We start from the raw sequence: 12,255 nt of genomic DNA, 5'->3' as shown, positions 1-12,255 counted from the left end.
GGGAAACTGAGCCCCACAGAGGCAGTAACAGAGATGATGGAGTGTAGTGGAAAGAGTATGGGCTTTGGAGGCAGATGGATATTCATTCATTCATTCATCCACCCATTCACTCATTCAACAAATACTAGCTAAGAGGCTGCAGCATGGCAGGCACTCCGTACCTGCTGAATGAACAGATGATGAGAAGGATAGGTGAATGAATCAATGAATGGCGCCGGGGACGCAGCCGTGAACCCAACAGACACCATCCCTGCCTCCTGGAGTTTACTGTCTAGTGGGGGAAGCAGGTGCTTAACAGACAATTAATTACAAACGACATGGGCAGCGAAGAAAAAGCTGAACTAGCCTCGTGACATCCAGCAGGAGGGCCCAGCCTGGTCAGGGGAAGTCCAGGCAGGCAAGCTGGAGGAGGTGACGCTCCAGGTGGCCACTGGAAGGAAGCTGAGGGTGGACAGGAGGAAGGAACAGCATGTGAAAAGGCCCTGAGATAGGAAGGAGCTTAGGGTTTTTGAGGACGAAAGGCCCACCCGTCTATGAGCCTGGGGAGCAGTGACAGGGGCAGGAGCTGACACGAGCAAGGCCTGGGGGAGGATTTGGGTCTTTCTTCCAAGGGTGATGCGAGCCACCGGAGGGCTGTGAGCAGGAGTGTTCCCTCGGTGCCGTGGGCAGAGTCACTGGGAGGGTTCAAATCCCAGTTCTGCCAACTTCTGCTAGATCAACAGCACGGACAACTCGCCCAGACGTCACGCTGAACCAAAGAGGCAGACACCAGAGGGGGGCACACCGTGCCATTATGTCTATGTGAAGAGCAGAGACGGACAAAGCCAGCCTCTACGGTTAACGCCAGGTGGGCGACTGTCGGTGGCAGGTGAACGATGACTGGAAGGGGTGCGAAGGAGCCTCCTGGGGTGCTGGGAAACTTCTAGGTCTGGACCTGGATGGGGGTTACAAGGCTACACGTGTATGTGAAAATCTATCCCTCTGTACACCTAGACTGGTGCACTTTCCTGTATTAAGTTATACCTCCAAAAACAAAGTAAATAAGAACAAATCCTGGCTCTGCCGCTCTGCCTCTCTCAGTCTGTTTCTGCCTCTGTGACACAGGGACAGTGACAGGACCTGCCTCGCTGCACAGAGGGTTGAAGAGGATGGTGTGTACCTCGGCTGTGCGTAAGCCTGGCAAGCCGACAGCCAGTGCACCGAGAACGCAGGGCACGCCCAAGCAGAGACACATCAGGCTTCCCCTACACCTTGGCCCTCTGAGGGCCTCAGTTTCCCCATCTGCAAGGGGCCAGTATCTCCATCTGTCTCAGGGGCAACAGAGAAAAAGGAGTAAAAACCCTCATACCCAGGCACCTTTGAGTCCCCCTCCTCCCAGCCACAAGCCTAAGAATAATTCAGAGGGTGGCACCCATGGTTCTCAGGTGTCTCTGCCAGCTCTGCACACAGTAGGTACTGAACCAGCAACCTAGTACCCAAGGCCACACACAGCAGGACTGAGGCCAAGCCCAGGCCTCCAGTTACCCACCCTTACAGGCACAGAGTAGGCTCTTCCTGGGCACCTACTTTCAACGTGCCAGGCCCAGCCCGGGGCCTCCCCTCCAGCAGGAACGCCAGCCCACCATGGTGGCCCCTCCAGGGCCCACTAGGATTCAGGACAATGGGCACGGGGGCAGTGGGAACCCAGGCTGAGGGGCGGGCCCCTGCCTGGAGCTGGAGCTTAGGACAGACTCCTGTGGAATGGGCTCTGTGAGGCCCTGAACAAGGCTGATTCAATGTAACATCACCCTTGACACCAGAGGGGCCTCTGGAGGTAGGGAGAGGCCTGGCTCCCTGTCTGGAGTTTGAACGTCTCACTGGCCCCCCAGAGACCTTGGGCAGCCTTGGGAAATCAGATGGTGTCATTGCCAACTTTCCTGCGGGCTCAGCTATCCTCAGGGCCCTTTTAGCATCATTTTCTCATGAGTCTGCCAACAACATGGGTCATAGGGCTCAGGATCACCTTCAGCTCCATTTCTCAGAGGAGGAAACTGAGGCTTGGAGAGGTGTGGTGTTCCAGGACTATCCGAGTGCCCAGGATCCCAGTGGGCAGCCTACCAGGCACAGCCCAAGCTCCCAGAAGGGGAAGCCAGTGTAGTTTGTGCCCTGTCTTCCCCGCCACCTGGGGGCTGCTCACTCATGGCTATTTCACTCAGTCAGGCAGTCAGTCAACAAACACCAACAAAGAACCCACTGTGTGTCACAGGCACTGTTCTAGGAGCTGGAGGTAGAATGCTGAGCAAAGCTGCTGCAACACAGATTCCAAATTAACAACAGCTCTGTCTGTTACTCACTCGGCAAATGCCAAGAATAAGCACAGTGGTAAGGGCAATACACCCAGTACCTGTCCTGTGCCAAGTGCTGCACTAAATATTATCTAATTTAATCCACAGCCTCATGAAGGAGGCGGCATTGTCATGCCCATTCTACAGATGAGGATGCGGAGGCTCAAATTCAGTGACTGCCTAAGGCTGGTCTCACAGCCTCTAAGGGGAGCAAGCATCTAATCCCGGGCTTGCAGGCTCCTCATTCCTGTCTGTCTGTCAAGCCCTTCACAGGCATTATCTCACAGGAGTCCATGCCCGTGCTCACACTCAGGCCCTGGCTGGGTGCACAACCCAGCTGCACGCTCCCAGACCCACCACACACCACCCCTGACCCCGGGAACCCTACGGAAATCAGCTTAGCCCCAGTGAAGACCACGGCTCTGCGCTGGCTCCCATGAAGCATGTGGAGTAAGGGAGACACAGAAAAGCAGAGAGCCCCGCCTGGAATGCTCTCCCCCTACACCTCCCATGGCTGGCCACTTCTCTTCCCTGAGGTCTCGGATAAAAGCCTCCCTGACCACTCTGCCTCCATTAGTGCCCTCCCCCGCCCCCCACACAGCCTCCCCAGCATCCCTCAGCTCTCCTACATAGCTCTGCCCACAATCTGGCACCAGACATGTTTTAGCTTGTTTACTAGGTGACTCTCTTTCCTGCCATATTGTGAGGGTGGGGACCTGGTCTGTTTTGTTCACAAGTGCATCACTCCCCACACCTCACCCCTCAACGCAGTATCTTGTGCATAGTAGGGCCTCAATATCCTTATTAAGTGAATCAATTTGCTGAATAAATGTTGCAGAGGGAAAAGCCCAGGGGTTGTGAGAACACAGCAGGGGCATGTTACCCCCGATCTGAGCGGGGGGAGGAGGGAATGGGGAAGTGTTTCGGGCAGAAGGCATAGCAAAGGCAAGAGCCTGACGGCAAGAAAGACCTGGGCTCTGGGGATCTCCAGGCGCACTCACTGAGCGTGAGAGGAACAGCGTGTGAGACGGGGAGGCCATCAGGGTCCCGGAGAGGGTGCCAGGGGGCTCTTTGCAGGGCTCCAGCTCTGGGGCAGGGGTCTCCCACCACCCAGATCACGTACCAGCCCTGCCTAGGCCAGCCTGACACCCCAGCCCACAGGCACCAGGAGCACAGTCCTGGGCGCCCGCCTCTGGGTCAGGGAGCCGTCGACCACCCGTGCAGGCTGCAGCCTGTGGCCCCATTACCATGGCCTCCTCCAGCAGAGCAAACGAGTTGGCACTAAGAGACAGAGCAGCTTGGGTGAGCTTCTCACTGCAGAGGGTGGCACAGCTATGGACAGCAGGCTACGTCACTCATGTGTTGCAGCCACGACCTACGGGAGGCGGGCAGGTGGTGGTGGCAGTGGTGGCAGCAAGAACTGGCTATGTTCAGGCCAGCAGACAGCTCTCACATCCCATACCAGCACACCCTGGCACGGCGGGGTGGTCACGTGCGAAAGGCCACTCCAGACGCCCTCCCTCTCTCCAGGCCCAGGCCAGGCCTTGGCGCCCACCTCCCCTCCCCTCGGATAACTTCAGCTTTAACCACCACCAGCTCTAGCTGCCCCTGGACCCCTTCACCTAGATGTTCCCCAACTCAGTCCTGCTCCAGGCATCTCATCTCCGCAAATCTCCACCCCTGCCCCCAGGTATTCAGCCCAGAAACTGGTGCCTTCTCCTGGCCTCCTCTCTCCCACATCCTCAAACCACATGGACTCTCTCACCTCCAGCCCCGCTGCCATCTCCCTCCTTCCTCTGTCTCTGCCTCCAGCCCTGCTCCTGAGACCCTCTAAAGATTCCCAATCACAGGGAGAATAAAGCCCAAGCCCCTTCCTTTCTGCCCCTTGAAAGGCCAAACTCAGACCCGCCACAGGGCCTTTGCACCTGCCTCTGCCTGGGATGCTCTTCCCCCTGATCTCCCCATGACTGGCCCTCCTCGTCCTTCAGGTCTCAGCTCAAATGTCTCTTCTTAGAGAGGCCTCCCCCAGAGCACCCTGGCCAATGGTACCCACACTCCAGTCACCATCACTTCACTCTTTCACATTCTCATGTACCTACTTCCTGGCTCACTGTCTGTCTCCCCATCAGCCTGGGAGGTGCTTGACTCCGTGGCTGTGTCTGAATGGTCACTTGCTGTGTCCTCAGAGCCTGGCATATAGCAGGTACTCCATACCTCTGTTCAACAAATTAGTCCATCAGCTGTCAGTCTCCATGGTACAGCTGGACCTAACCACATCAGGGGATCCCGGGACCCGCTGGATGCTGCAGCCTCGTGTCCAAGGCCGCGGTGATCGGGCCTTTGCCTAATTCTCTAGCCTTGACTCTGGGGTTCCTCCTCTCACTCTGATTCCCAGACTCACACTGTGCCAGGATGCACTCCCTGACCCTTCTCTGCCAGCAAAGTCCTACTTATCCTCTCCACAGCACCTTCTCTGACCTGCCCAAGCCCATGCCTCCTGCTCCTGATGTCTCCTCCACAGTCCTCAGCACCTTCAGTCCACACCCCTCCTCATTCACTGCCTCGCATCAGCTTCCATCCCTCACCTCCTTTCCTGTCCTTTGTGCTTACAAGCCCTGGTGCCACAGGCAGTACTTAGCGTCCCCCACATCCTGCACTTTCACATCTCCAAGCCTTTGACCCCTGCTGTTCCCTCGGCCTAAGTGCTCTTCTCTGCTGCACAAACTCCTACTCATCCTTCAAGACCCAACTCAAAATGTCACCTCTTTTGTAAAATCCTGCCTGTTTTTTCCCATCCATCAGGATTCTTTTGGTTGTAAGAGAAAGAAATCAACTCAAGAGAGCTTGAGCCAAAAAGGGGACACGTCTATTTATGTAACTGAAAACTCCAGGGGTGGTTTCAGGCATAGCTGAATCCAGAGGCCCAGATGAAGTAATATATACTTTCATCTCAGCTTTCCTTCCCTCCATGTGATGACCTTATTGGAGAGTCCCCACCCTAGATATGGTCATGCAAGAGGGCAGCCAGAGGTCCCGTACGCACACCCTCTGGGTTCAGCAACCGTAGCCAAATCAATCTCCCCCACAGGCTCTAAGTCAAAGTTCCAGGAAAGCCTCTGATAGGCTCAGATGGGCCATATGCTCATTTCTCAACCAATCATCGTGACCAGGAGGATGGGGTGTTGGGCTCACCCTGGGCGATGGAAGGCTGTGGGTCCCAGGACCTGTGGGTGCCATGAAGACGAGCCTCTCAGGCCCCGGTCCCACTCTGGACACACCTCCCCCTCAGTCTCCATGCATCCCTGTGCTGTGGGTTCTGTCTACCCAGCCAGGGCCCTGGACGCTCACAGCTTCGCAGGACAAGGAATCGTATCTCCCTCACAGCTGGTTCCCTGCTGCCTACTCAGTGACAGCCCCAGAGGGCAGCCTGAGAAACTTTTTGCCTGAGTGGACGGAGGTCTGCTGCACAGAGGAGTCTACACGTGCCGGGTGTGTAATAATGGGTTAACCGTCACCCCTGGCAGGCAGCAGATCTGCATTTTCACGGAGGCCTCAGGGGGACACAAAGCTTTAAATGGCAATGCAGAAGGTCTGAAGGGGGGTGCCCACAGCGGGGGTGGCGGGGGTGCCCTGCGGAGCCCAGTCCCAGCAGCCCAGCCTGCGGCGGCCACTCGGCCAATCCCGAAGAGCTCGCTAAGGGGCTGCGAGTGGAAGGGCTGGGAAAATAATTACCGAGGAGGCCCGGGAGGGAGGCGGGGAGGCTGGAGAGAGGCTTAATGAAACTGCTAACGCGTTAGTGATTCCTGCCTGCTTGGGAAGGCGGAGGCAGACAGCCATGTTGCCAGCTCCCGCGACTGAGTCTGCCAGGCGGGACGGGCTGGGCACGGCGAGGCGGCAACAATAGGCACCTCTTCATCATCTGCCTCTCAACATGCGACTTTCAAAGGGCAATCTTAATATACTGAAGTCGGATGACAGTATATTTCAACACATCTCATATGACATCGGGCTGGAGCCCATGCAGATCCATTACAAACAGAATGGCTAAAATTCTGATTAAACACAGCATCACAGAGATCTAAGGACCACGGTGAGCAGGGTGCCTGCTCCCATTTTCCAGACAGGAAATGAGGGCCCCAGGAGGTCATCCACCTCTGGGGAAACAGGGTCATTCCAAGAAAGCATCCAGCCCTTTTAGCCCTCCTGTGAGCAGCCCCTTTGCCCAGACCCCACACGGCTTTTCATTCTCAGAAGAGCTCTATGACGCAGGCAGATGCCACAGCTCCCCTTAACAGATGTGTCCAAGAGTCTTGCCCAAAGTCACAATGCAAGGCCAAGAGGCCGGAGCACCACCCCGGGCTCAGGCTCTCGGTCCAGCGCTCCATCCTCCGCACTAGGTGGGCGCTTATTTAGCAATGCAATCTGCCCTGTGGTTTTCAGTTTACATCTCATTTCAGCTCCAGGTGAGAAAACGCAGGCACAGAGAGGTTAAGTGATGTGCCCAAGTCCTCACAGCTGGTTGGCTACAGAGCAAAGACTCAGAGCTGGGGGTTTTGGCTCCAAAACCATCTGCTTCTTGTTCAAACATCCCACGGTACACAGTGGGTACTTGGTACCCCCTGGGCAGTTGACAGAGAGATTTGGGGCCGCAGAGAAGCCCACACTCCACTTAATCAGGGTTCTCTGGGGAGCAAACAGAAGCTGGGGCAGTTGCCTAAGGCAGAAATGACCACACAACCGCACTCAGGGCGCTCCACTCTGAGCCAGGCGTGCGCCCAGCACACAGCAAAGTGCAATCCCCACTGTACAGATGAGGAAACTGAGGCTTGGAGAAGTGAAGTCAAATGCTTTACACAGTGACCCCCAGCTGGTAAGTGACACAGACCGAACCATTCAACAATTCCATGGGGTAGCCCTGACCCAACTGCTGCCTACCCCCAGCCTCAAGCAGGCACTTACCCAGCCAGCTGCTCACGGAACCCAGTCCCAGATACAGACTGGAGGCCAGTGATACGAGGAACCAAGTCGGGCCCACCCCCCCCCCCACCCCTAGATGCACAGGAAAGGCTGGGCGACAGGAGTGGGTGTGAAGAGAGGCTCTCGGTCCCTGTACACTGAGCAAAGCACCCCCTGCTCCCACGCTGGTCAACAGCCTGGTTGGGGTACTCAGGAGACCAGGAACTTGGTGCCTAGCTGGATGCCCCCTATCAGGGTCTAGTGCAGACGAGGCCTGCAGGGAAAGACTGCACCATCTCTACCTCACAGGTGTCCCCTTGGAGCCTTCCAGATATCCCCAGGCTTGGGGAGACTCCTTTCTAGGGGTTCTAGCAGCTCATCTGCTCCTGGGTTTGTTTCCCCAGGGAGGCCTCCGGAGGGTGAAGCCACTTCTCAACCCCCCTGTGAGTACAAGACGGCAGTGCAGGAGGCGTGTCCTGAATGAATGAATGAACGAGTAAGTGAATGAATGACGGAACAAGCCCCTGCCTCCTGACCTGCCACTGCAGTCACTTCCCCCAGCAGCCCCCACCCAGTGAGGAGGCTGTTTCTGTCCGCACAAAAGGACTCCCGCCTCACGAGACCAGCCCTGGCCCTCAACCATTGCCAGACAAGGGAAATGAGGTTCGGAGAGCCCAGGGCCTCACGGGAGGCGGGAGCACAAGGGTTAGGACCCAGAAACCTGGACTTCAGTCTGTGCCTCAGCCGCAGGCTCTGACTCGTCCTCGTTTCTAAAGGCAAATCCACACATGCTCCCTCGTCTGACCCCACCCACCCCAGGGGACACGGCCGTGCCCACCCCAGGGATGAGGACACTCGGGTGCAGAGCCGTAGAGGGCCTAACCCAAGGTCACGTGTTCATTAGGTTGCACAGGTCTCAAATCCCTCTGATCTTCCCATTCTCATCATCCATTCCACACTCCAAAGCCGCCTCTTTGCCCATCACCAACACAGTAAAGAAGGAGAAGGGGAGGGGGAGGGGGGGAGGCGGGAAGGTCCCCCCGCCCCCCCCCCAGCGGGCTCCTTTCTGGTCAGGGGAAAGGCCTCTAATGAAGGCCCCACGGATGCTGCTGAGCTGGTGGTGTCAGCCTGGGAGCCCCGCGGAGCTGCAGGGCGCGCATCTCTGCTCCCAATTAGCACACAGGTCCTCCATCAAAGCGCACGCCTGCTGCCAGGAGCAGAGGCCAGAGGGACAGCCCTTCTAACAGTAGGAGGAGGCCACGGCTCTCTGGCAGGCCCTGGCCCCTGCACCTTGCCTTTCTGCGGGGAGTGCAAAGCCCCCAATCCCCTCACTCACTCACACCCTCTCCAATCAGCCAGCTCAGGGCAGACGCCGTCACCCCCGGGGGACACGCTAATGAAGATGGCCGACATTAATCTCTTCCTTCTCCCGACAGGTCAATTTATAGTTCCATGGGGAGACCTGGCACTTGGCCAGAGGGCCTGACATAACTCTCCCTGTTCCCCAGGAGGACGGTGGGGGTGGGCTTGATGGGGCAGAGGGGGCTAGGGGCCCCAGGGACAGGGTAGGGAGGCCCCTCCACTTGAGTGTCCACCATCACTGCCCCAACAAATCCAGGTGGGACCTTGGCCCCTGAACGTAATGGCTGAGGGACAAGGCCTGCAGGTACCCGGGAGCAAATCTGGTCCTCAGCGCTTCAAGCCAGGGAACCCTGCTCACCAGCAGGAGACCCCAAGGACGCAGGAGGCTTGGGATTTCCCACTCCTCACATATTCCCATGGGGTTATGAAAGCCCCTCTAAGGAGCTACAGTTCATCTGCTTCTGACAGACCCCCCGGCGTTCATTCCTCAGAGATCACTGAGCTGGCCAGAGCTTCCAGGCTGGTGGGAGAGGCCGACGTGGAAGCACGTTGCCCCCGGCCGAACCGTGCCGAGAGCCATATGGAGGGACTCACCAAGAGCTGGGGGTGCCCAGGAGAAGGAGCACTGACGGCACCCACCCGAGAGAGGTCGGGGTCTGGGAGGACCACGGGGAGGAGAGGACACAGCTAGGCCCTGAGGATGAGTGAGAGTTCAACAGGCCAGGAGACACGGAGGAGGGGCTGTTTGGGGATGAGGCCATCTCAGTCTCACGGGTGACCCAGTGCTCAGGGGCTCTGCAACCAAAGGACATCCGGCTCACAGGAGTGAGGCTGCAGAGGGGGGCAGGGCAGACCACAGAGAAGCCCAGCCTCAAGAGACAGCTCAGGAGTTTGGCCTAGTTTAGGTCTGTGGACAGCTGAGGAGTTCAGAAGCTCAGAGCTGCTTTTAGAAAGACAGCTTCGGCTATGGTGTCCCAGAGCAATGGTGGAGGCTGGGGAAGAGAGGTGGGAATGTCCCGGTCAGAGGGTAAAAGGAGGGAGAGATGCTTGTGGGGTGGAACCAATGGAACCCTGTGGTTGATTAGATGGATGGACAGGTAAAAGTGTCCGGGAGGTCACAGGCCTGGGGGTCTCCACTTTGGGTGCGGATGGAGGCGATGTCATTGGTCTGGGGTAGGAGGATAAGGAATTGGGCCTGATGCTAAACGTATGAGTCTGGAAGGTGCCAGAAGGAGCAAAAACCCAGGCCTGGGCTTGGGAGAAGCCAGGACCCAAATGTTGGCCCTGGGGGGCAAAATTCTGAGCAGCGCTGGACTCCGCCCGATGCAATTCATTTCCTTGGCAAAGGTGAAGCCAGGGGACTAATCCCCCCTCCCAGACACTCCAGGAGGAAGCAGAGGCCTGGCAAAGGAAGACGGTAAAGCCAGGCAGTCAGTCCCAAGTGCTGGACAGAGCCCTCCTACAAGAAGCATATATGGGCCAGGCTGCCCCCACCTCCCCCAGTGCCAGAGCCCAGTGCTGGTTCTGCACTTAATAGGTGCTCCATGAGTCCCTGCTGAAGGGACTCCCCTTTCTTTCACGCCCTGGCCCCTCCCCACCCCACCCCCACCCAAGGCAACCCACCAGGTCTCATCTAATCCCCTCAGCAACCCTGGGAGTGTCTTCCATTTTCCTAGGCTGGAGACCCAGGCCCAGAGAACTAAGGGATCTGCTCAAAGCCTCTCAGCTTTCAGGTGCTAGAACCAGGGTCTAAATGACCCCAAAGCACACATTCTTAAAGAAAGGGGGAAAAAAGAACAAGGCTGAAATAAAGAACCTCAACGCTTACAGTGGATGCATTATGGTGGTGGGACAATGGCTGATTTTTTTCCTTCTCTTCTACAATGAAATATTCATACCCGCACTCTGTGGTTGTGCGTGCCCTAGTGGGGAGAGCTCCAGCTTTGGCGTCAAACAGCCGGGTGAGGGGGGGGCGGGGGTCAAATCCTGGCTTGGCCACTTCCTAGCTGGGGACCCTGAGCAAGCTATTTGCCCTCTCCTAGCCTCTGCTTTCTCATCTGTACAATGGGGACAAAAAAAACGCTACTTCAGACGAGCCGGTCACACCCGGCACACAGTAGGCACGCAGTAAGTGCCAGCCTTAGAGCATCACTCCCCCGCCTTCTCGCCACCTGCCCGGCCTCCAGAGGGAACTTGAGACGCCCCCACGTGCCAGACGCTGGTGCTGGGCGGGCACCCGGTCCCCCGGGCGGGCGCCCACCCACCCTCCTGCCTCACCCCGCCGCGTCCGCGCTGCCCGCTTACCCTGGCGGCCGGAGGGCCGACATCGGTCCCGCAGGAGAGCCCGGGCAGCGGGGCCGGGCTCCGGAGCGCAGGGCGCGGGCGCGGGCAGGGCGCGCGGGGGCGCGGGCCGCGCGCTCCGGGCCGTGCGCCCCGCGGCCGCCGCGTCCTCGCCTCCAGCGCGGGCCCCGCGCGCCCCGGCCGGCCCGGGGGCAGGCCCTGCGCAGCGCCGCGCCGGGTGGGGGCGGGCCTCGCGGGCCCTGGAGAGGCGCCCGGGCGGCGCGGGTTCCCGGCGGGCGCGGGCGGCGCCGCTGCGGTGGCCCCGCTGCTGAGTGGTGGGACGCGATTTACTGGCTGCAATTCCCGGCGCCCCTCGATGGCACTTAAGAGAGACCGGGAGGGAGCCGGGGAGAGCGCGCGGAGGGCGGGCGGGCGGAGGAGGGGCGGCGGGAGGCGTGCGCGCCGGCGGGGGAGGGGCGCGGGCGGGGGCGGGCGGGAGGTGGGGAGAGGCCCGGATGGAGGCGGCGGGCGGCCGCGGCGCGCCCGGCGGGGGGGGGTGGGGGGGCCCTTGCCTGCAGCCCCAGCCCACCCGCGCCCAGTTCCCCGCAAGGACTGGCGCCGCTGGTGGGGTTGCGCCAGCCCCCAACTCAACCGGCCCACCTCACCCCAACCTCCCCATTCACAAATCCCCCACCGTCCAACCGGCCCAGCCCTTCACATCCCCCCCAACTTCTAAGCAGCCGGCTCCACCTCCGCGCCCCCTGCCCATCACCACCACCACTGGAGGTCAGAAACTCTTGGCCCACGGGCCCGATCCAGCCAAAGCCGTGCTTGCTTTGACCTCATAGTAATTTTTATTTTGATTTAAAATTAATTCCCATCATTTAAAAATCGGTAGTTTTCACAGACAAATCTCCATTTCCAGCTTAGTTCGGAAAAGAGGAGGCTCAGGCGGAAGCCTCTCCCCTTGCATCGCTGCTTGGCAGCAGCCTTACCACAGCACTGGCCTGCAGCTCGCCCCAGTCCCCACCAGGCCTGCCTGCCTCGCCCTGGAGGCCTGTGCCTTGTCACACTGGCACCTGGCCTTTCACACACCGGCCCCTTCCCGTGCCTTTGCAAATCCCTTTCCATAGGATACCCACCCCCACCCCTTGAGGCCCTCTCCTGGGAAGCCTCTGCCACCTCCACACCCACAACCGGTGGCCACCCAGCCCCTCCCTGCTCTCACAGCCCCCCAGGAGGTGGTGGCGCCTGCCCTGTCCTGCCTGATTCCTTGCTGGCTGGCACTGTGGCCTCTGCGGCTGCGCCCTCACCACGGCGCTGCTGCTCTCTG

General features: G+C 59.0%; 1 protein-coding gene across 5 annotated transcripts in view; it reads right to left on the bottom strand.

Moving 5' to 3' along the window:
• The window catches only part of TCF20 (transcription factor 20), a 189,398-nt gene that overhangs the window by 155,895 nt on the left and 21,248 nt on the right, over positions 1-12,255 (bottom strand). For 2 of the 5 annotated variants that reach the window (XM_033865911.2, XM_033865906.2), the window contains exon 1: positions 10,947-11,194. The exons of 2 other annotated variants lie outside the window; for them this stretch is intronic. The gene's annotated coding sequence lies outside the window, so the exon portion shown is untranslated. Of the gene's footprint in view, positions 1-10,946; positions 11,196-12,255 lie in introns of those variants that run through there. One more of the 5 variants, XM_073789218.1, reaches the window with a different exon arrangement.

Source organism: Tursiops truncatus, chromosome 11, assembly GCF_011762595.2.
Source record: "Tursiops truncatus isolate mTurTru1 chromosome 11, mTurTru1.mat.Y, whole genome shotgun sequence".
Taxonomy (NCBI): Eukaryota; Metazoa; Chordata; class Mammalia; order Artiodactyla; family Delphinidae; genus Tursiops; species Tursiops truncatus.
This window is presented reverse-complemented; position numbering and strand designations above follow the sequence as displayed.